Source organism: Leuciscus leuciscus, assembly GCF_965113295.1.
Source record: "Leuciscus leuciscus genome assembly, chromosome: 1".
Lineage (NCBI taxonomy): Eukaryota > Metazoa > Chordata > Actinopteri > Cypriniformes > Leuciscidae > Leuciscus > Leuciscus leuciscus.
The window spans coordinates 773,812-796,676 of record NC_138725.1 but is presented as its reverse complement, the minus strand read 5'-3'; the positions used below and the strand labels follow the sequence as shown (position 1 = coordinate 796,676).

The window sequence follows — 22,865 nt, the reverse complement described above, 5'->3', positions numbered from 1 at the left end:
CACCTAGTTTTACACCCTTTTCAGAAACTTCTGAGGGTGTAGAATTACCATCAGATCCCTGATAGCCAAACTGCCTAATCCTACGATTAAGTTGGGAATATGTGAAGAATTTCTTCACCTTGACAAAATAGTTGATGTAAATGGCAAGGTCGTATGCCACAACACCCTCAAACAAATCATGGCCAATACAGGGTGGGAGGCCTGGCTGGCAGACATGGAAAAAAGCCAGAGAGTTAAAGATCGAGTCAAATTTCAAATATTACAGTTTTTTTTCGATTGCTAAACGACAGTGAGCACAACTGGAGCTACATCACCTGCAAAACTCACTCAGAGCAACACAACTCTCAAAACAGTACACACTGAGAGGAAACACACTACACACACACACAACCCTCTCTGAGATAACACACACTGTCCCTCAGAACACACTGAGAGGAAACACACTACACACACACACCCCTCTCTGAGATAACACACACTGTCCCTCAGAACACACTGAGAGGAAACACACTACACACACACACCCCTCTCTGAGATAACACACACTGTCACTCAGAACACACTGAGAGGAAACACACTACACACACACAACCCTCTCTGAGATAACACACACTGTCACTCAGAACACACTGAGAGGAAACACACTACACACACACACACAACCCTCTCTGAGATAACACACACTGTCACTCAGAACACACTGAGAGGAAACACACTACACACACACACCCCTCTCTGAGATAACACACACTGTCACTCAGAACACACTGAGAGGAAACACACTACACACACACAACCCTCTCTGAGATAACACACACTGTCACTCAGAACACACTGAGAGGAAACACACTACACACACACACACAACCCTCTCTGAGATAACACACACTGTCCCTCAGAACACACTGAGAGGAAACACACTACACACACACACCCCTCACTGAGATAACACACACTGTCCCTCAGAACACACTGAGAGGAAACACACTACACACACACACCCCTCACTGAGATAACACACACTGTCACTCAGAACACACTGAGAGGAAACACACTACACACACACACCCCTCTCTGAGATAACACACACTGTCACTCAGAACACACTGAGAGGAAACACACTACACACACACACACCCCTCTCTGAGATAACACACACTGTCCCTCAGAACACACTGAGAGGAAACACACTACACACACACAACCCTCACTGAGATAACACACACTGTCCCTCAGAACACACTGAGAGGAAACACACTACACACACACACACACACCCCTCTCTGAGATAACACACACTGTCCCTCAGAACACACTGAGAGGAAACACACTACACACACACACCCCTCACTGAGATAACACACACTGTCACTCAGAACACACTGAGAGGAAACACACTACACACACACACCCCTCACTGAGATAACACACACTGTCACTCAGAACACACTGAGAGGAAACACACTACACACACACACACACACCCCTCTCTGAGATAACACACACTGTCCCTCAGAACACACTGAGAGGAAACACACTACACACACACACACACACCCCTCTCTGAGATAACACACACTGTCCCTCAGAACACACTGAGAGGAAACACACTACACACACACACCCCTCTCTGAGATAACACACACTGTCACTCAGAACACACTGAGAGGAAACACACTACACACACACACACACACCCCTCTCTGAGATAACACACACTGTCCCTCAGAACACACTGAGAGGAAACACACTACACACACACACAACCCTCACTGAGATAACACACACTGTCCCTCAGAACACACTGAGAGGAAACACACTACACACACACACACAACCCTCTCTGAGATAACACACACTGTCCCTCAGAACACACTGAGAGGAAACACACTACACACACACACAACCCTCACTGAGATAACACACACTGTCCCTCAGAACACACTGAGAGGAAACACACTACACACACACACACACCCCTCTCTGAGATAACACACACTGTCCCTCAGAACACACTGAGAGGAAACACACTACACACACACACAACCCTCACTGAGATAACACACACTGTCCCTCAGAACACACTGAGAGGAAACACACTACACACACACACACAACCCTCTCTGAGATAACACACACTGTCCCTCAGAACACACTGAGAGGAAACACACTACACACACACACAACCCTCACTGAGATAACACACACTGTCCCTCAGAACACACTGAGAGGAAACACACTACACACACACACACAACCCTCACTGAGATAACACACACTGTCCCTCAGAACACACTGAGAGGAAACACACTACACACACACACCCTCTCTGAGATAACACACACTGTCCCTCAGAACACACTGAGAGGAAACACACTACACACACACACACAACCCTCTCTGAGATAACACACACTGTCACTCAGAACACACTGAGAGGAAACACACTACACACACACACCCTCTCTGAGATAACACACACTGTCCCTCAGAACACACTGAGAGGAAACACACTACACACACACACACACCCCTCTCTGAGATAACACACACTGTCACTCAGAACACACTGAGAGGAAACACACTACACACACACACCCTCTCTGAGATAACACACACTGTCCCTCAGAACACACTGAGAGGAAACACACTACACACACACACACAACCCTCACTGAGATAACACACACTGTCCCTCAGAACACACTGAGAGGAAACACACTACACACACACACCCTCTCTGAGATAACACACACTGTCCCTCAGAACACACTGAGAGGAAACACACTACACACACACACCCCTCACTGAGATAACACACACTGTCCCTCAGAACACACTGAGAGGAAACACACTACACACACACACCCCTCACTGAGATAACACACACTGTCCCTCAGAACACACTGAGAGGAAACACACTACACACACACACCCCTCTCTGAGATAACACACACTGTCCCTCAGAACACACTGAGAGGAAACACACTACACACACACACCCCTCACTGAGATAACACACACTGTCCCTCAGAACACACTGAGAGGAAACACACTACACACACACACCCCTCTCTGAGATAACACACACTGTCCCTCAGAACACACTGAGAGGAAACACACTACACACACACACACAACCCTCACTGAGATAACACACACTGTCACTCAGAACACACTGAGAGGAAACACACTACACACACACACCCCTCACTGAGATAACACACACTGTCCCTCAGAACACACTGAGAGGAAACACACTACACACACACACCCCTCTCTGAGATAACACACACTGTCCCTCAGAACACACTGAGAGGAAACACACTACACACACACACCCCTCACTGAGATAACACACACTGTCCCTCAGAACACACTGAGAGGAAACACACTACACACACACAACCCTCTCTGAGATAACACACACTGTCACTCAGAACACACTGAGAGGAAACACACTACACACACACAACCCTCTCTGAGATAACACACACTGTCACTCAGAACACACTGAGAGGAAACACACTACACACACACACCCCTCACTGAGATAACACACACTGTCACTCAGAACACACTGAGAGGAAACACACTACACACACACACACAACCCTCACTGAGATAACACACACTGTCACTCAGAACACACTGAGAGGAAACACACTACACACACACACCCCTCTCTGAGATAACACACACTGTCCCTCAGAACACACTGAGAGGAAACACACTACACACACACACACAACCCTCTCTGAGATAACACACACTGTCCCTCAGAACACACTGAGAGGAAACACACTACACACACACACACACCCCTCACTGAGATAACACACACTGTCCCTCAGAACACACTGAGAGGAAACACACTACACACACACCCCTCTCTGAGATAACACACACTGTCCCTCAGAACACACTGAGAGGAAACACACTACACACACACACCCCTCACTGAGATAACACACACTGTCCCTCAGAACACACTGAGAGGAAACACACTACACACACACACACACACCCCTCTCTGAGATAACACACACTGTCACTCAGAACACACTGAGAGGAAACACACTACACACACACACACCCTCTCTGAGATAACACACACTGTCACTCAGAACACACTGAGAGGAAACACACTACACACACACACACAACCCTCTCTGAGATAACACACACTGTCCCTCAGAACACACTGAGAGGAAACACACTACACACACACAACCCTCACTGAGATAACACACACTGTCCCTCAGAACACACTGAGAGGAAACACACTACACACACACACCCCTCACTGAGATAACACACACTGTCACTCAGAACACACTGAGAGGAAACACACTACACACACACAACCCTCACTGAGATAACACACACTGTCACTCAGAACACACTGAGAGGAAACACACTACACACACACACCCCTCACTGAGATAACACACACTGTCCCTCAGAACACACTGAGAGGAAACGCACTACACACACACACACAACCCTCTCTGAGATAACACACACTGTCACTCAGAACACACTGAGAGGAAACACACTACACACACACACACAACCCTCACTGAGATAACACACACTGTCCCTCAGAACACACTGAGAGGAAACACACTACACACACACACCCCTCACTGAGATAACACACACTGTCCCTCAGAACACACTGAGAGGAAACACACTACACACACACACCCCTCTCTGAGATAACACACACTGTCACTCAGAACACACTGAGAGGAAACACACTACACACACACACACAACCCTCTCTGAGATAACACACACTGTCCCTCAGAACACACTGAGAGGAAACACACTACACACACACACACAACCCTCACTGAGATAACACACACTGTCCCTCAGAACACACTGAGAGGAAACACACTACACACACACAACCCTCTCTGAGATAACACACACTGTCACTCAGAACACACTGAGAGGAAACACACTACACACACACACACCCTCTCTGAGATAACACACACTGTCCCTCAGAACACACTGAGAGGAAACACACTACACACACACACACCCTCTCTGAGATAACACACACTGTCCCTCAGAACACACTGAGAGGAAACACACTACACACACACAACCCTCTCTGAGATAACACACACTGTCCCTCAGAACACACTGAGAGGAAACACACTACACACACACAACCCTCTCTGAGATAACACACACTGTCACTCAGAACACACTGAGAGGAAACACACTACACACACACACACACCCCTCACTGAGATAACACACACTGTCCCTCAGAACACACTGAGAGGAAACACACTACACACACACACACCCCTCTCTGAGATAACACACACTGTCCCTCAGAACACACTGAGAGGAAACACACTACACACACACACACACCCCTCACTGAGATAACACACACTGTCCCTCAGAACACACTGAGAGGAAACACACTACACACACACAACCCTCTCTGAGATAACACACACTGTCCCTCAGAACACACTGAGAGGAAACACACTACACACACACAACCCTCTCTGAGATAACACACACTGTCCCTCAGAACACACTGAGAGGAAACACACTACACACACACACCCCTCTCTGAGATAACACACACTGTCCCTCAGAACACACTGAGAGGAAACACACTACACACACACACCCCTCACTGAGATAACACACACTGTCCCTCAGAACACACTGAGAGGAAACACACTACACACACACACCCCTCACTGAGATAACACACACTGTCCCTCAGAACACACTGAGAGGAAACACACTACACACACACACCCCTCTCTGAGATAACACACACTGTCCCTCAGAACACACTGAGAGGAAACACACTACACACACACACACACCCCTCACTGAGATAACACACACTGTCCCTCAGAACACACTGAGAGGAAACACACTACACACACACAACCCTCACTGAGATAACACACACTGTCCCTCAGAACACACTGAGAGGAAACACACTACACACACACACACAACCCTCACTGAGATAACACACACTGTCCCTCAGAACACACTGAGAGGAAACACACTACACACACACAACCCTCACTGAGATAACACACACTGTCCCTCAGAACACACTGAGAGGAAACACACTACACACACACAACCCTCACTGAGATAACACACACTGTCCCTCAGAACACACTGAGAGGAAACACACTACACACACACACCCCTCACTGAGATAACACACACTGTCACTCAGAACACACTGAGAGGAAACACACTACACACACACACACACCCCTCTCTGAGATAACACACACTGACACTCAGAACACACTGAGAGGAAACACACTACACACACACACCCTCTCTGAGATAACACACACTGTCACTCAGAACACACTGAGAGGAAACACACTACACACACACACACACCCCTCACTGAGATAACACACACTGTCCCTCAGAACACACTGAGAGGAAACACACTACACACACACACACACCCCTCACTGAGATAACACACACTGTCACTCAGAACACACTGAGAGGAAACACACTACACACACACACACCCCTCACTGAGATAACACACACTGTCCCTCAGAACACACTGAGAGGAAACACACTACACACACACAACCCTCTCTGAGATAACACACACTGTCCCTCAGAACACACTGAGAGGAAACACACTACACACACACACACACCCCTCACTGAGATAACACACACTGTCCCTCAGAACACACTGAGAGGAAACACACTACACACACACACCCCTCACTGAGATAACACACACTGTCACACAGAACACACTGAGAGGAAACACACTACACACACACACACACACAACCCTCACTGAGATAACACACACTGTCCCTCAGAACACACTGAGAGGAAACACACTACACACACACACACAACCCTCTCTGAGATAACACACACTGTCCCTCAGAACACACTGAGAGGAAACACACTACACACACACACCCCTCACTGAGATAACACACACTGTCCCTCAGAACACACTGAGAGGAAACACACTACACACACACACCCCTCACTGAGATAACACACACTGTCCCTCAGAACACACTGAGAGGAAACACACTACACACACACCCCTCTCTGAGATAACACACACTGTCACTCAGAACACACTGAGAGGAAACACACTACACACACACACACCCTCTCTGAGATAACACACACTGTCACTCAGAACACACTGAGAGGAAACACACTACACACACACACACAACCCTCTCTGAGATAACACACACTGTCACTCAGAACACACTGAGAGGAAACACACTACACACACACACACAACCCTCACTGAGATAACACACACTGTCCCTCAGAACACACTGAGAGGAAACACACTACACACACACACACAACCCTCACTGAGATAACACACACTGTCCCTCAGAACACACTGAGAGGAAACACACTACACACACACACCCCTCACTGAGATAACACACACTGTCCCTCAGAACACACTGAGAGGAAACACACTACACACACACACACAACCCTCACTGAGATAACACACACTGTCCCTCAGAACACACTGAGAGGAAACACACTACACACACACACCCCTCACTGAGATAACACACACTGTCCCTCAGAACACACTGAGAGGAAACACACTACACACACACACCCCTCACTGAGATAACACACACTGTCCCTCAGAACACACTGAGAGGAAACACACTACACACACACACACAACCCTCTCTGAGATAACACACACTGTCCCTCAGAACACACTGAGAGGAAACACACTACACACACACACCCCTCTCTGAGATAACACACACTGTCCCTCAGAACACACTGAGAGGAAACACACTACACACACACACCCCTCACTGAGATAACACACACTGTCCCTCAGAACACACTGAGAGGAAACACACTACACACACACACCCCTCACTGAGATAACACACACTGTCCCTCAGAACACACTGAGAGGAAACACACTACACACACACACACACCCCTCACTGAGATAACACACACTGTCCCTCAGAACACACTGAGAGGAAACACACTACACACACACACACCCCCCTCACTGAGATAACACACACTGACACTCAGAACACACTGAGAGGAAACACACTACACACACACACACCCTCACTGAGATAACACACACTGTCCCTCAGAACACACTGAGAGGAAACACACTACACACACACAACCCTCACTGAGATAACACACACTGTCCCTCAGAACACACTGAGAGGAAACACACTACACACACACACACAACCCTCTCTGAGATAACACACACTGTCCCTCAGAACACACTGAGAGGAAACACACTACACACACACACACAACCCTCTCTGAGATAACACACACTGTCCCTCAGAACACACTGAGAGGAAACACACTACACACACACACACACCCCTCACTGAGATAACACACACTGTCACTCAGAACACACTGAGAGGAAACACACTACACACACACACCCCTCACTGAGATAACACACACTGTCCCTCAGAACACACTGAGAGGAAACACACTACACACACACACACAACCCTCTCTGAGATAACACACACTGTCCCTCAGAACACACTGAGAGGAAACACACTACACACACACACACAACCCTCTCTGAGATAACACACACTGTCCCTCAGAACACACTGAGAGGAAACACACTACACACACACACACAACCCTCACTGAGATAACACACACTGTCCCTCAGAACACACTGAGAGGAAACACACTACACACACACACACACCCCTCACTGAGATAACACACACTGTCCCTCAGAACACACTGAGAGGAAACACACTACACACACACACCCCTCTCTGAGATAACACACACTGTCCCTCAGAACACACTGAGAGGAAACACACTACACACACACACACACCCCTCTCTGAGATAACACACACTGTCCCTCAGAACACACTGAGAGGAAACACACTACACACACACACACACCCCTCTCTGAGATAACACACACTGTCCCTCAGAACACACTGAGAGGAAACACACTACACACACACACACACCCCTCACTGAGATAACACACACTGTCCCTCAGAACACACTGAGAGGAAACACACTACACACACACACACACCCCTCTCTGAGATAACACACACTGTCACTCAGAACACACTGAGAGGAAACACACTACACACACACACCCCTCTCTGAGATAACACACACTGTCACTCAGAACACACTGAGAGGAAACACACTACACACACACAACCCTCACTGAGATAACACACACTGTCACTCAGAACACACTGAGAGGAAACACACTACACACACACACCCCTCACTGAGATAACACACACTGTCCCTCAGAACACACTGAGAGGAAACACACTACACACACACACCCCTCACTGAGATAACACACACTGTCCCTCAGAACACACTGAGAGGAAACACACTACACACACACACACAACCCTCACTGAGATAACACACACTGTCACTCAGAACACACTGAGAGGAAACACACTACACACACACACACACCCTCACTGAGATAACACACACTGTCACACAGAACACACTGAGAGGAAACACACTACACACACACACACACCCTCACTGAGATAACACACACTGTCCCTCAGAACACACTGAGAGGAAACACACTACACACACACACACACCCCTCTCTGAGATAACACACACTGTCACACAGAACACACTGAGAGGAAACACACTACACACACACACCCCTCACTGAGATAACACACACTGTCCCTCAGAACACACTGAGAGGAAACACACTACACACACACACCCCTCTCTGAGATAACACACACTGTCCCTCAGAACACACTGAGAGGAAACACACTACACACACACACCCCTCACTGAGATAACACACACTGACACTCAGAACACACTGAGAGGAAACACACTACACACACACAACCCTCACTGAGATAACACACACTGTCACACAGAACACACTGAGAGGAAACACACTACACACACACAACCCTCACTGAGATAACACACACTGTCCCTCAGAACACACTGAGAGGAAACACACTACACACACACAACCCTCACTGAGATAACACACACTGTCCCTCAGAACACACTGAGAGGAAACACACTACACACACACACCCCTCACTGAGATAACACACACTGACACTCAGAACACACTGAGAGGAAACACACTACACACACACACCCCTCACTGAGATAACACACACTGTCCCTCAGAACACACTGAGAGGAAACACACTACACACACACAACCCTCACTGAGATAACACACACTGTCCCTCAGAACACACTGAGAGGAAACACACTACACACACACACACAACCCTCTCTGAGATAACACACACTGTCACTCAGAACACACTGAGAGGAAACACACTACACACACACACCCCTCTCTGAGATAACACACACTGTCCCTCAGAACACACTGAGAGGAAACACACTACACACACACACACAACCCTCTCTGAGATAACACACACTGTCCCTCAGAACACACTGAGAGGAAACACACTACACACACACACCCTCACTGAGATAACACACACTGACACTCAGAACACACTGAGAGGAAACACACTACACACACACACACAACCCTCTCTGAGATAACACACACTGTCACTCAGAACACACTGAGAGGAAACACACTACACACACACACCCCTCTCTGAGATAACACACACTGTCACTCAGAACACACTGAGAGGAAACACACTACACACACACACACCCTCTCTGAGATAACACACACTGTCCCTCAGAACACACTGAGAGGAAACACACTACACACACACACACACCCCTCACTGAGATAACACACACTGTCACTCAGAACACACTGAGAGGAAACACACTACACACACACACCCCTCACTGAGATAACACACACTGTCCCTCAGAACACACTGAGAGGAAACACACTACACACACACACCCCTCTCTGAGATAACACACACTGTCCCTCAGAACACACTGAGAGGAAACACACTACACACACACACCCCTCTCTGAGATAACACACACTGTCCCTCAGAACACACTGAGAGGAAACACACTAGCATCAAACACCAATACAGAAAATACTAACTTTTCATCTTTACAGTTTGAACAATTTCAGTGACTTCATACAAAGTAATATTTTCTTCAAAGAAAAGAGTGACATTCTTTCACATGATTTATTTAAATTTTTAGAACATAACAATTCTTTAAGGTAAATGAACATTAGCAGTTTGCTTCAATAGTCTGTAGTAATTTACGGAATTACAGTAATGAGAAAAAAAGGTAGAAACTAAAAGTACATACTGTAATTCAAACAAATAGTTGAGGGGCTAATCCTGCCTCTCTCTAGCATCAGGACACAGGTTTACATCAACATCACATCTAATGTTCTCTCTTGCCATGAGAACCTTCTGGAGTGCCTTATCCATCCCTGGCAGTCCTCTGGACTCGTGTCCTCACATCCGGCACGCATCCGCCCTCTCCCTGCCACCCTTCTCCCGCCACCAACCCGTCTTCCTTGTTCCATTTCCAAAATTAGTCTTTCTGAGCTCTACCTATATATATATATATATATATAAAACCTGACCCCTGCTTAGCCTTTCAGCTGAGATTGCACTCATCAGTGTTTGAAAGGCACAAGGCTGAAATCTATTCTGTTTTGAATGTGTGGTTCACAGTTTTGACAGCAGTGTGTTAGCATTTGAACAAAGTGCTGTAAATCCACAGTGTTGTGCAGGTTGTGGTTAAAGTCATGGGATAAGTGTGTAGAGTTTTGAAAACTGTGTTCAAGCAATGAAAAACGAACTAGAGTTTGGTCCACATGAACTGCTGCTGTGCAGACTGTAGTTAGAGTTTTGCACATGTGACTCCAGTTGTGCCCACTGTCGTTTAGCAATCGAAAAAAACTGTAAAGCCTAGTATGACCCATGTAGGAGGTCGGGTTTAGGAATTATAAGGCTTATGTCCTTCATTCAAGCTGAATGTTTATTTGCAGAAGCTCAACTGTGTTTCACTCTCATATAAACCAGGAATAAATTATACAGTAACACAGTAATACAGTTATACAGTAATACAGTACAGTCTCTTCTCAACTACTGCCATTCTCCTCCTGACAGCTTGAGAGTGAAGTAAGAAGATAATAGATGACAGACTCGTGCACATATTCATCATTTCTGTGATGTGAAGCTCCAGTATTATGTGATGATGATGTTGTGTATATGTGGCATTATGTGTTGAACTGAACTAACAGACGTGATCCACAGATCCAGCTGATACAGCATCAGAAACTGAAGTCAGTGTGACTGCTGGATCATTATACAGAGGTACGACACGTTCATTTATACTGACAGCTTTATAACATTAAACTATCAGTCAGTCTGTAAATGCTTCATCAATAACTGTTGATAGTTGAATACCCTTGACTTCAGTCATGTACAGTTTCTCTTCTTCCTCTCATGTTTCCTGCAGTGATTGTGATTATTGTTGAGATGGCAGTGTTTGCTGCTCCTACTGTGATTCTTCTTCAGATCATCTGTGCAAGAAGAGCTGGTGAGTTTTGAGCCGCACACAATCTGATGATTCACACTCATCTGATCTGGAACAATCTGCAATCATGATAAAAACACATACGAGAGGTCAGTCAATGCTTTTATTTTGCAGGGAGGAAGGACTCGAAGCACCCAGAGGAAATAGAGATGCCGACAATATTAGAATAAAATACTGATGAGTTTAGAGCCAATCTGCAGCAATATTTACAATAGCAAAAGCTTACAGAGGATTGTTCATTGTTTTATTTTCTTCTTCTCAGAAAACAGAGAAAAAACTCTGAGCACTTATAGTGACATAATCAAGTTTAGATTAAAATGTGTTTTTTAGATTTATTTTCATTTATATGGATGTTATGGATATATTTGCCTACAGTGTTGAAAGTCATTCTCTTGCGCTTCATATGTAAACTGCTTTAAATATAATATTAATACAGTAATGGACAGACTCAGACTGTATAATCTCTCTCTGTTCTGTGTGATGGAGCTGATTTGAGGATTCTTGGATCTTGTCTGTTCATTCCTGTTTTTAGCATCTTTTTTTCATTTTGAATGATTGCTATAATTTTCTTAATAAACCTCTGCAGTTGTGTTTAATAAGTCTCCTTTCCCGAGATGTTTGTTCCCCTTCATGAGCTCGTAATGTATCGTAATATAGAATAGTAAGTGTGAGTATTAATGGGTCGAGTGCTGATGAAATATATGTGTTTTCAGCCGTTTCTTGAAGATGGCTAAAGCCTCATCAGCTCAGGTTGAGTTCGGCAGGTCGTTCCTCCAGCAAGAACAGTCCAGGTGAAGGTCTGTGAAAGTGATTCTGTGTCTCTTTGAGATGATGCACCACAAGACACCGTTCACTTGCAGAGCACAAGCTTCTGGAGACACATCGGTCTGGAGTAGTGAGTTTAGGTGTAGAGGAGCAGAGCCAGTGGTTGTTCTGTAGGAAAACATCAGGGCCTTGAATCTGGTGTGAGCGGCTGTTGGAAACCAGTGCAGGTTTATGAGGAGAGGAGTGACGTGTGTCTCTTCGGCTCCATAAACACACTCTTGCTGCAGCATCTGGATCAGTTGCAGAGGTTTGACAGTGATGCTGGAAGGAGAGAGCATTACAATAGTCCAGTGTGGAGAGAACAAGCGCTTGGGCAAGGAGTTGTGAAGCTCTGATAGGAAGGGCCTGATCCTCCTAATGTTGTATAAGGCTAATCTGCAGTTCTAGCAATGTGGTCTGTGAAGTTCAACTGATCATCAATAGCTGAGTGGAGAAGTTGTGATGAAGTGTTGGGTTGGCCGAAACCAGGAGCAGTTCTGTCTCAGCAAGGTTTAGTTGAAGGTCCTTCATCCAGCAAGAAATGTCTCTTAGGCGAGCAGTGCAAGGAAGAAGAAATTTGATTTCTGATTGGCTACAGCAGTCAGATGACATCACACGTGCCCTGATAGGCTGTAAAACATCATCAGCTCTTTTGTCTTCAGAAAGCTGTTTATCTGTGTGTGTGTCTGTGTGTGTTTGTGTGTGTGTGTGTGTGTGTGTGTGTGTGTGTGTGTGTGTGTGTGTGTGTGTGGATTTACCCTGCATGCTGTGTTTTTAAGTAAAGGTGTCACACAGATGACTAGTTGGTTTAAAAAGTGCATCACGTCATGGAAATGCTCCACTACACCTGATGATGTGTGATCTGTTTTGGAGCAAAGCACGCTGGGTTAACTCTCGAGGGTCTGGCTGTACTCAATGCGATCGATTCACAGTGAAGAAGCTCCGCTCCCGCCTGGCTCTCTTTAAGAGGGATGGGAGCAAAGCATTTGCACATAGCGGCCCAGTCCCACTGCTTTGTTTATGAGGCTCACAGGTGGAGCTGGCGGAGGAGTTTGAGTCGGATCTCTGCCTTTCTCAAAACTCAGCCGCTAGCTCCTCATGCCCATACCAGAAGCATCGGCAGGCCCGTCCGATCCGGCAGAGAGCATGTTGTTGGCCCGGTCTATCTCTGAGGAGAGTTGAGACGATGTTTTAAGTAAGCGGGTCTGCTCCCTCTCTCCAGGAGTTGGACATGATGACCCTTGTCATGGCCGGTGGAAAAGAGGAATCTCCTCTAGATAGATTCCTGTTGCACACCAAGGCGATGTTGCAAGCCGACTAAATGAAGGACCTCATCAAGGCGAGGGAGTGTCTCCAGATGCAGTCCTGGAGCTCCGGCGCTCCACAGACCTCCTGAAGTCCTGAGCCATCGGCCGCTCTCTTCCTGCAGTAGTTGCCATTGAGTGGCATCTGTGGGTAAACCTTTTGGGGCTCAAGGAGGAATAAAAGTCTTCCGGGCTTTTAATAACACCATTGAGACAGTGGTCCAGAAGTTCAGGGAGGCGAAAGATATATATATATATATATATAACTGTTTACTGATAGTTACCTAAAGCTATATCAGGTGCCATTAGCAAAAGCCACATATACTACATAGCCTACCTTCATAATTATGAATAAATGAGGAGACGTTAAACTTAAATCCCTGCCTAGCAGAGAACTCGGGGCTCTGGACGTCCGTTTGACAATACGGTGTCCATCTGAAATTGATATTAGGGGCAGCTCCTGTAAACACTGGCTTTAGAAGGTCACCATTACTACGCTGCTTTCCTCAGTAGATGATGGCCGGAAGTTGTTAAGCCCGTTTTGTAGAACCCGGAAGAATGTTGCGCATAACCCCTATTAGCATTAGTCTAAAAGACGAAATATAATACTGAAATTCTCGACATGTCAACAAAACATAAACAGAATATCTTCCCAAACACATATCAAGCTTATTTAAAAACCTCGAATGCATAAACACTAATTCAAAGTACCTGGAAAAGGGAGATGTAAATAACCATAACCATAAGTTCCCGCCTCCTCAGCACGAGCTGACCGATAAATCTAACACACCAAGAGAGGTGGAACTTAAGGCAGAACAGCCAATCATCAGCCGGTCACACTCAAAGCCGGTGTCATGTTTGAGAGTGAGGGGGAGAGGAGGCAGCCGCAGCGAGCGCAGACACAGAGCGGCCAGAGAAACGGAGGGGTGACTGTAGTCAGGCGTTTGTGCAAAACTGCGGAAAAAGTGCGGGTGTTGAACCCTCTCACCGGGAAAAGTGTGGGTGTTCAAACACCCACATCCCCCATGGGTGCGACGCCCCTGCATGTGTAGAAACACTCCCTGAGACAGATTCATCTCTTCTTTAGAGACGCTCATGTAGTGTGTGCATATACTTTCTGTTTGACCAAACTGGAACTGATGCTAATAATTACTTTTAAAATACTTTAAAAACTGTTTCATAATTCAGGAGTCATGGATAGTGGATCACTTTTAAGAAACGTAACAATTTTATCACTAATAATGTAATGATTTTATTTGTAGAAATTTAACAGCATGCAGGAAACTGCTAAAATAAGGAAGTGAAACTAACAGTAATGCTCTCGTGTGCAAAAGAATATCCTTGTGTTCAGAGTAGATGTGTGTTGAGCCAGTGCGGTTCACAATATGCACTTACATTTACATTTATGCATTTTGCAGACGCTTTTATCCAAAGCGACTTACATTGCGTTATCCTATACATTTATACATAGGCATGTGCAATCCCCTGGGATCGAACCCACAACATTGCGTTGTTAACGCAATGCTCTTACCACTGAGCTACAGGAAAGCCTTCTCAGACATGTTTCACACACATGTAAAGACACTTAACTGTGGTGTAGTGTCAATAAATATCAACTCTAGCATGATTTACACACTCAGATTGTCAGGAGTGTGACAGCGCCAACATGTGTATTACATGGTTCATGATACTTTAACATACATGTAGCGCCCTCTCCCTTAGATTTAAGCGGGAGGGGTCCTGGGTTAGTTTATTATTAGATCTCTCTAAGTAGCCTCTGAATATTATTAACTTTATTTCAATAAACCCTTATCTCAATATTGGTGTGCTTATGAACAGACTAAAATAACCACAAAGTCTTGTAAGTGAAATAGAAACTTTAAATACTTTTAAATAAAGTATTGAGAAAATAAAAGTCAAGACCACAGACACGTACACTGTCAAGAGTTCAGGTGAGAAAACAGACAAAACTTTCAGAGATTAATTTTGACTCTGGCTTCATACATACTGTCATTGTGAAATAGTTCTGATCTAAGCCATTCAATTCCTAAAAGTGACTTCCGACATGGGCCATAATGGGCTAAAATAGACTGTTGTTTGTGAAACACAGTGCAGGCTAGAAAATGAGGACAGTTTTACTCTTTTAGATCATTCTCATTAAATCCTCTATTCTCTTAAGCTGCTAATTACCTGTCAGCCTGCAGTAATTATGAGACTGCAGTCAGTTTTGCAGAAACAAAGGAGATTATGATCAGAGATGGGAACTGTAAAAAAATATATTTTGGGTTCCATTAACGATTATTTTAGTTCAGTTTAATTTTAAGAAAGGAATATTTGGAAAAATTCCATTTCCAGATGATGAGAATTTGTATAATAAATAGATTTCTCTTTACAGCGAGGTGTCTGTGGGCTGTGCTCTAAGTGTGACATTACATGATTTCCGTAGTGTTTTCACAGCTGTGATCTCACTGTTGAGGTCTGGAAACATGTTACTGCTGAGTGAGAGAACTCACAGTTTGACCACAATAGAGCCGTGATCATCTCTGAACCCAGTTGATGAATTTAAAGACTGCCCTTCTGCTGGTTCTGGCATCGGTCCAGAGAGTTGGCGATCTGTCTTATCTGCTCTTTCAGTGGACACATCGTGCCTCGAGTTTGGGCCTAATCTCCAGTCATCCTACCACCTGCCCTCTAGACCCCATCCCCTCACACCTTCTACACGCCATCTCTCCCACACTTCTACCAGCACTCACACACATCATCAACTCATCCCTCCATACTGGCATTTCCCCTACAGCATTCAAGCAGGCTCGGGTATCTCCACTGCTTAAAAAACCCACATTAAACACATCACTCAGAGTTACAGACCTGTCTCTCTCCTACCATTCATAGCGAAAACACTTGAACGAGTTGCTTTCAACCAAGTATCATCTTTCCTGTCTAAGAATAACCAGCTGGATGTCAACCAATCTGGCTTCAAGAAAGGGCATTTAACCGAGACGGCATTACTGTCGGTCACAGAAGCCCTGTGGATCACGAAGGCTGCTTCCAAATCATCAGTTCTCATTCTCCTGGATCGGTCTGCTGCTTTTGACACTGTGAATCATCAGATCCTTCTGTCCACCCTCTCATCCCTGAGTATCACAGGTACTCCTCTCGACTGGTTTGAGTCCTATCTCACAAGTAGATCCTTCAGGGTCGCATGGAGAGGCGAGGTATCCAGAGCACATCAACTGACCACAGGGGTTCCCCAGGGTTCAGTGCTTGGACCCCTCCTCTTCTCCATCTACACCACATCACTGGGACACATCATACAGGCTCATGGTTTCTCTTACTATTGCTATGCTGATGACACACAGCTCTTTCTCACATTTTAACCAGATAATAAGCAGAATCCCTGACAACTTTCAAAAGACAGTTGAAAACTCATCTCTTCCGTGAGCAAAATAATAATTTTATTTTCCTTTAATCCTCCCTTGTCTGACTTATGCTACTCTAAGCAGTGCCTGAACTGAAGCGAGTAGCGAGCAGATTGGGGACGGCCTCCGGGACGACAGTGGGCTGCTCGGGGATGGCCTCCGGGCCTTGAGGGATGGTGGACGCCTTCTTCCTCCTCTTCCTCCGTTTATGATGGCGAGGTGGTGGCATCGAGCTTACCGCCTCTGGGGGCGCTGCAGTCTCTTGCAAGGGAATAGCGGCCATCTTGTCTGGAGACACAGGCGTAGAGTCGGCCATCTTGTCTGGAGACGCAGGCGTAGAGTCAGCCATCTTGTCTGGAGATGCAGGCGTAGAGTCAGCCATCTTGTCTGGAGACACGGGCGTAAAGTCAGCCATCTTGTCTGGAAACGCAGACGTAGAGTCGGTCATCTTGTCTGGAGACACAGGCGTAGAGTCGGCCATCTTGTCTGGAGACGCAGGCGTAGAGTCAGCCATCTTGTCTAGAGATGCAGGCGTAGAGTCAGCCATCTTGTCTGGAGACACGGGCGTAAAGTCAGCCATCTTGTCTGGAAACGCAGACGTAGAGTCGGCCATCTTGTCTGGAGACACAGGCGTAGAGTCGGCCATCTTGTCTGGAGACGCAGGCGTAGAGTCAGCCATCTTGTCTGGAGACGCAGGCGTAGAGTCAGCCATCTTGTCTGGAGATGCAGGTGTAGAGTCAGCCATCTTGTCTGGAGATACGGGCGTAAAGTCAGCCATCTTGTCTGGAAACGCAGACGTAGAGTCGGCCATCTTGTCTGGAGACACAGGCGTAGAGTCGGCCATCTTGTCTGGAGACGCAGGCGTAGAGTCAGCCATCTTGTCTGGAGACGCAGGCGTAGAGTCAGCCATCTTGTCTGGAGATGCAGGTGTAGAGTCAGCCATCTTGTCTGGAGATACGGGCGTAAAGTCAGCCATCTTGTCTGGAAACGCAGACGTAGAGTCGGCCATCTTGTCTGGAGACACAGGCGTAGAGTGAGGGGCGGTGGATGCCTTCTTCCTCCTCTCCCTCCATTTATGATGGCGAGGCGGTGGCATCGAGCTTACCGCCTCTGGTGGCGCTGCAGTCTCTTGCAAGGGAATGGCGGCCATCTTGTCTGGAGACGCAGGCGTAGAGTCAGCCATCTTGTCTGGAGATGCAGGCGTAGAGTCAGCCATCTTGTCTGGAGACGCAGGCGTAGAGTCAGCCATCTTGTCTGGAGACACGGGCGTAGAGTGAGGGGCGGTGGACGCCTTCTTCCTCCTCTCCCTCCGTTTATGATGGTGAGACGGTGGCATCGAGCTTACCGCCTCTGGGGGCACTGCAGCGTCTTCGGCTTCCTCTGGGGGTGCTACAGTCTCTTGCAAGGGCATGGCGGCCATCTTGCCTAGAGAGACGGGCGTAGCTGGTGTTGCCCATTGGCTACGATGATGTAGATATCTAGTGAAACCCCAAAAGTCCAGGATTTCAAGCCCCTTCATCTCCCACCGAGGCAAAGGGTCATCAAGGCAGTTATTAAAAGGATTCTTCAGTGCTGCATCATGCCTCTCAAGAGAGTCCAAAATGCCTGAGACAGACAACCCACCGTCTGGCCCTGCTGACGTAGGGTCGCTAAATTACAGAATCGTCCACTCCTCTCCTTGTCAGTGGTTGGGGGAAGGATACCAAAACACGTACTGCTGGATCTATACATTTTGATGGAGTCCTTCTGTCACGGGATGCACACAAAAAGGGTAAGATCCATGTGCAGTTTAATGGGGTAATCCGTAATTAGGGATGGCTGACGCGAAACAGTCGTTCCGAAGCTTTTCGAGATCCCGAAGCGCAGATGTTTCGAAACACTGATCCGAAGCGTGATTCAAAACACCCATGTCACGTGACTATGGCCAAACGAAGCCTCGAAGTGTTTCACTAAGTGTTTCATCAGGTGTGGTCCGCCGAATCAGCGTTTGATTGACACGGTCGGGAACAGACCACACAATCGCACATCTGTATAAAAGTGAAATCAACGCATATTGACCTCGTGGGTTTTTGTGAGAGGAGTTTGATTTTGAGATAGCGGATTTTTGGTGATATAGTGACATAGTGTGATTTGATTAGTTATAGGCTATTTAGGCTTACATTTAAATTTACACAACACATTGACTGATAGGCTAGAGACAGACAGAGTATATATAGTGACACATTAATAGATATAAATATATATAGACAGTTAGATTAATAGATAGATATAGATAGATTATAGATACATATATAAATACATAGATAGATTATAGATAGATACATATATAGATACATATTATATAGAGACATAGGTACATATCTAGATACATAGATTCATATAGATAGATAGATTTGGATAGATAGATAAAATGGAGGCTCCACAGAAGAGATGCCGTACATCTGTGGTGTGGGAGCATTTCCGTTTAGAAACCCCAAATAAAGTGAGATGTGTGTATTGTGATCGGCAGATAGCCTACTGCAACAATACATCATCCATGATGCGCCATTTGAGGAGAATTTGAAATTTGCGTATTTGCCCAGAACTCATGATCCACTAACTTACTGGAAAGAGAGAGCAGTAATCTTTCCTCATTTGTATGTCCTTGCTAAAAAATATATTTGCATGCCAGCAACAAGTGTCCCTTGTGAGAGGATTTTTTCAAAGGCTGGAGAAATTAACTGTAAAAAAAGAAGTAGGCTTAATATTTTTTAATAAAAATCTCTAAAAAAGTGAGACATTGTACGTGGCTTGATTTCTTTTATTAATATTCATTTTGCAGGACCAAAATAACATTATGCACAGTGAGGAGCCTATAGGTTACAAGCTTCACATATTAGAAAAATACAATAATAAAAAAACAACACATTATTTTAATGGCTCATCAAGGTTATTTCAGATCAACACCTGCAAGTGACCACTAGGTGTCACCGTTGAGACGGGTGTCGGATTGATTCAAAGCCTCGAAACAATATGGAACATTTGCTTCAACTGTTTCATTGCTTCACGAAGCCTCGATCTGCCCACCACTATCCGTAATCATAAACCAGCCAGGCAAAGGGTCAAAATCCATACAAAGACAGTCCAAAAACAAGAAACAAAACAGGAATGGAACTCAGAAGTGCAATCTGACACCAAACAAGGACTCCATGACAATAACTGAAACAGACAGGGTATATATAGACAGATACAAACAATGTGAGTGGGAACAGCTGTGTGCAATGATCAGTGATGAGTTCAGACAAAGGATTATGGGAAATGCAGTTCATGAAGTGGTGGTGACGGTATGGGGAAGAGACCTCTAGTGGACATCCAGGGTTCACCAACCAGACACTGTGACAGGCATCTGCTAAATGACTAAATGTAAATGATTGGCTCGCCATGTCCAGACCACAGACAGAGCATCTATAGCAGGGACAGATCAGGATTCAATAGGGCAATGACTTAGATGACATAAGAAATATAAAAAAAAACAAGAAAAACAAAAAACCCTGCCTTGCAGAAACAAAGCCAAAAATAATCATTATTCAGCTGTTCAATAAACTGTTTAAATTAAATAAACTGTCAGTTTCATCACTTTTGATTTGGCCTTAATCCAGATAGTTTCATTCTTCTTTCATGTGTATTTCTAACTTTTCCCATTCGTCTTGATCTCTCTTTCCGTCGGCTTCTATTACCCTTAAAGCGTGACTTCTGAGGATATTTTTCTCTAAAATAATCTATTTTCAACATTACGTAACATTGCCTCCTAAAAGAATGACAGGTGACAGGTGAGCTGGAGTTGAGCCGAGCTTCCGCTCTGCCAAATATCTCCCGGGGGAGAGGTTCCTCTTATATAGTCACTCGTCTTACTATTGAGTCAGAGGAGGAAAAGAGCTCTTTTGATGAGGCACAGAATGTTTTATGTTTATTGCAACAGAACACATCGGTTTCAATGCAACACTTAAACAAACATTCTTGAGGTTCTCCGCTGGCCGCCGAGGGAACTCTGAGCGAGAACACACTCTCTTTGTCGCTGGTCCTCCGTCGTTCACAGACCGCACTCTTTTCCTCCTGGCACGAACATCAGGAATGCTGCATCTTTATGTATCTGCAAGTCCACTGAAGCGAGTTGTAGTTGAGAACCCGTGTGCAGTTTTATTTAGATCCAACATATGAACAAATACAAGATAAACAAAGACCCGACTTGACTTGAAACTTGAAACAAACATGAACATGACCATAAACAAACTCAGTTGAGAACCCGCTTCAATAACCGAGAGCAGGGCCGTCTCAGTTTAGTGGCGCTTCTGAAGCCAGACTGGTTGTTGTCCAGGAGGATGTTCTGTGTTAGAAATGTAGATAGTTGGTCGAAAACGACTCGTTCAAGTGTTTTAGCAAAGTGGTCCAGAAGTTCAGGGAGGCGGAAGTTAAATCAGTGGTGCTTGAGAAATACATCCCAGATCTTCCAGAGCATTTGTGGTGTTGATAAAGGAGTCTGGATCTGATATATTTCTCAAGGCTGGAGAGAGTAAAGCAGAACGTTATAATCCATGTGTAGAAACTCCCTGAAGACAGTTAATATCTGCTTTACAGACGCTCATGTGCAAATGCAGGTTTATTTTACCAAGCTGATGCTAATAATTACTTTACAATACTTTTAAAAACTGTTTTATAATTCAGGAGTCATGGATAGTGGAAACCTTTTCAGTAACAAACCGATTTTATCACTAATAATTGCAAG

The 22,865-nt window shown here is 45.6% G+C and overlaps 1 protein-coding gene and 1 long non-coding RNA gene across 3 annotated transcripts in view; both read left to right on the top strand.

Moving 5' to 3' along the window:
• The window catches only part of LOC309480234 (uncharacterized protein), a 157,470-nt gene that overhangs the window by 16,502 nt on the left and 118,103 nt on the right, over positions 1-22,865 (top strand). The gene's annotated exons all lie outside the window — the stretch shown is intronic.
• LOC309480561 lies at positions 10,823-15,653 on the top strand. Its single transcript, XR_014199683.1, has 3 exons — positions 10,823-12,353; positions 12,499-12,579; positions 12,691-15,653. It is a non-coding gene; the product is annotated as an uncharacterized lncRNA (long non-coding RNA).